The following is a 4105-nucleotide window of genomic DNA, read 5'->3' as shown; positions in this document are numbered from 1 at the left end:
GTTTTTGGTTGAGTTTTCTCCCTTTGATAACAAAAGACCTTTAAGGCTTTTGACCAATCAATTCACCAACTTCTTTTGAGATTTTTTACCCCGAACTACGAGGTTTTGATCCTACCTTTTTAAGATGGTACGTAGGCAATGGGTTTATCCATTCAAACACAAAATTGTAAATAACTTGGATATTCTTCTCTCATCTTCCCAATCATGTTTGCACAAATATTTTCACAAATACCAACCTACCTAACAACATTTGTAAAAAGGGCTCCCTTAGAGTACTAAGGATGTTTTGGGTGCTTAAAACCTTCCCATTGCATAACCAACCCCCTTACCCAGATCTCTGACATTTTTATTAGTTTTTGATTTGATAAAACTTCTCGAATTTTGTTCGCTTTCTAACCTTTCCTTTGGATAAATAGAAGTGTGGTGGCGACTCAAATTGTATGATTTACTTTTGCCTAGTGGGTTTTACCTACTTTTTACCTTTGTTGTATTGTATGTTTATATTTACTTTGTGACATATTTTGTGGAAATTTGGGATGACTGTATTGTTTGTAATGTATGAATTGCTTGATATATCAATTGCTTGTGTGCTTGGTGGTCTTTTGTGAGATGAGTTCTATACCCGAACTCTAGTGCACTTATGATAGGAGAATGGCATAGTCTTGTTGACTTGTGTGGAGTTATTCCTTAGCAAGTTGACTTGCAAGCCCATTCACTTGGTGGAGGTTATGTTGGGATCAATAATGTCACACGAGTAGTCGTGGTTAGGCATTACTCTTTCTAATATATGCCTTAGAAGCCAAGGACCTTAGTTTACCAAGCCCATCTTGGCCTATTTTTAAGATGTAGTGCGAAGGTCGTTCAAGTGTAAGATTTGATACGATTGTTACGCGATAGTACACTAATAAGAGTCTCTCTTGAGAATATTTTTTGAATACGAGTAGTCGTTTATCCGATAATATCCGAAAGATGGGATGATGACTATGGGAACCTCTTGTAGAACATGATTGTCAGGTTTAACCATAGTACACTCCCATTGGGTGGTTCTTAACCAAGACTCCATGCTCGTGACTTGCAACAAACCCTTGATTCATGGTTGATCCATTCTTGTATATCCTTAATACCAATGGAACTTGGGTGTTGATAAGGTGTAACCCATAATCCACCAAAATGGATGATTGATATTAAGGATGACTTGATCCATCCCATGACCTTTGTATGGTGTGTTTTGCTTGATCCTTGAGTGTGATTGTTGCATCCATGCATTCATGCATTCATACACATCCATATCATCAACAATGAGAAACTTTTCAAGGAACTTCAGAGGTCTATTTGCAAATTTTCAGACATGGATAAGCAAAGAAGGAATACAAAGAAGTACAGTTTCAGACAACCCGACTTGAAAGAGTTAAGGTATTTGACATCCTATGCATTAGATCCCTTGGAGTTCAAGGCTCGTCATGGGAAGCTTCTGTCTATTCTTGCTACTCAGGTGGATGAAGGTCTGATGAGTGTGCTGGTACAGTTCTATGATCCTTTGTACTGTTGCTTCACATTTCTGGATTTCCAGCTTTTGCCTACGCTTGAGGAGTATGCCTATCTTGTGGGTATACCTATTCTAGATCAGTTGTCGTTCAGTGGCTTGGAGAGAGTTCCTTATTCTCAAGAGATAGTTGATCTGTTGCATGTAGATGAATATATTATTGGTGCTCATATGACTACCAAAGGTGGAATTCAAGGCCTCCCATCTAATTTCCTCTTTTCTCAAGCTATTATGTTTTGGAAGGCCATGAGTGAGGACGCCTTTGAGGCCATATTTGTACTTCTCATCTATGGGTTAGTGTTATTCTCAGCTATTATGTTGTGGATGTGAATGCTATTAGGATTTTCTCTACTCTTAATCTCGTTCCCACTCTGTTGGGTGACACTTATTTTTCTTTGCATATGAGGAATGCAAAGGGTGGTGGTACCATTGTGTGTTGTTTGCCTCTGTTGTACAAGTGGTTTATTTTGCAATTACCACAGACGCTTGTCTTCAAGGAGAACAAAGGATGTCTACGGTGGTCCACGAGACTTATGTCTCTCACTAATGATGATATCTTTTGGTACAACCGTGTATATGATGGTGTGCAGATAATTGACTCTTGTGGTGAATTCTCCAATGTGCCTCTTCTTGGTACATGTGGCGGGATTAACTACAACCCTATTTTAACACGTCGTCAGCTTGGGTTCCCCTTAAAGGATAAACCTAATAACATTCTGTTAGAAGGGGTGTTCTTTCAAGAGGGTAAAGATCCCCAAGACTTGAAGAGCAGGATGGTCCGTGCTTGGCGCAAGATTCATAGGAAGGGAAGGAAAGAGCTTGGTCCGAAGAATTTTATTGCTTTGGAACACTATACCTCGTGGGTGAGGAGGAGAGCTTCTGAGTACCGCATGCCTTATGACTACCCGAGACCTACACCTAGGGTTATGGCTAGGCCTTCAACCCTCCCCGACCAAGGAGTAGAGGAGTTGAGAGACGAAGACCGTTCGCGTGCTTGGATCCGTGAGCGAGAGGAGCTACTTCAGCAGCTTAGGGATAAGGATGCATTGATAGAGTTTCTTGAGCATCAAGTTATCGACGAGCCTGATGATGTGGTGACTTCTCTTCTTCCTCAGTCTTCTAGGTTTTTGAAGAGGAAGTACGATCGACTCGCCAAGGAGAAGGCAGATATGGAGGCAACCTATGAGCGAGAGGTGAAGAGGCTTCGTGCAGCTTATCTTCCGGTCTCGAGAGCTTTGGACGATTGTTTCTAGGGTTCCATAGGATGTTCATTTTCCTTCTCTCTTGTATTGCATTTTGGTTACCAAGATTGTACTTCTTTGGTGTAAAAATTTTCCAGATATTATTGATATGATTACTTCCATTATATGTCTAAATGATTAATATTTCCAAATGTTTGCAAATGGATCTCTAAAGTTCCTCTGATTAAAAAATAAAATCATATGCACAAGCATTGCATGCATCATGTGCATAAGCAGGTTTTGTTCCAGGGCTTCTTCTTCAGTGGTCTAACTCTGTGTTCTTCATTTATTTTGAAGACAAGCTGATGCACCGGTATTGCACCAGAGCAAACTCATCAAAGCTAATGGATCACCTAGAGCAAGAGAACAGAGAACTCAAGGAGGAAGTGGCAAGATTGACTGTCCTGGATGGAGTCTTTCTTGGCCGCCCAAAGCCAGTCTTCTCCAACGCCTTCAACTCCTCCCCAGAGGACGTTCATCTCAGAGGTTGCTTCCTCTACCGTGCCTGCTGCTAGTGCCCACTTTGCACCTATTGCTATGCCAGCCGGGTTTCCCTGGGGGATGCCCGCGAATTTTGTTCCAGAGGGTCTCGCCCCAACTTTTGCTTCTCTGTCAGCATCTAGCCTGGTCCTTGTTGTGCCACCTCCAGTCGTGCATACTTTTCCGAGAGTAGATGACACCATTTACCACTCTGAGCCATCTGAGGGCCATATGTGTACGAGAAAATGGATGCTATGAATGATCAATTCCTTGAGCTTCGCAAGGAACTCAAAACTCTCAGAGGAAAGGACCTCTTTGGAAAATCTGTTGCTGAGCCTTGCCTTGTACCTAATGTCAAAATTCCTGTTAAATTCAAAGTGCCTGACTTTGAAAAGTTCAAAGGAAACACTTGCCCGCTCAGCCATCTTGTGATGTATGCACGCAAGATTTCGACTCAGACCGACAATGATCAACTCCTAATCCACTACTTCCAAGACAGCCTGTACGGTGCCGCATTGAGATGGTACATGGGCTTGGATAGTGCAAACATCCACTCCTTCAACGATCTTGGTGAAGCCTTCATTAAACAGTACAAATATAACATTGATATGGCACCCGATAGGGACCAACTGAGGGCCATGTCCCAGAAGGAGAAAGAAACATTTAAGGAGTACGCCCAGAGGTGGCGTGAATTGGCTGCACAAATTGTGCCCCCGCAAGAAGAGAAGAAAATGACGAAGATCTTTCTCAAGACTTTAAGCTCTTTCTACTACGAGTTGCTAGCGCTCCTTCTGACTTCAACGAGATGGTGAACATGGGGATGCGTCTAGAAGAAGGAGTT

This window comes from Lathyrus oleraceus, chromosome 1 (genome assembly GCF_024323335.1).
Source record: "Lathyrus oleraceus cultivar Zhongwan6 chromosome 1, CAAS_Psat_ZW6_1.0, whole genome shotgun sequence".
Lineage (NCBI taxonomy): Eukaryota > Viridiplantae > Streptophyta > Magnoliopsida > Fabales > Fabaceae > Lathyrus > Lathyrus oleraceus.
The sequence above is the reverse complement of the archived record's forward strand: the minus strand, read 5'-3'. Positions refer to the sequence as shown.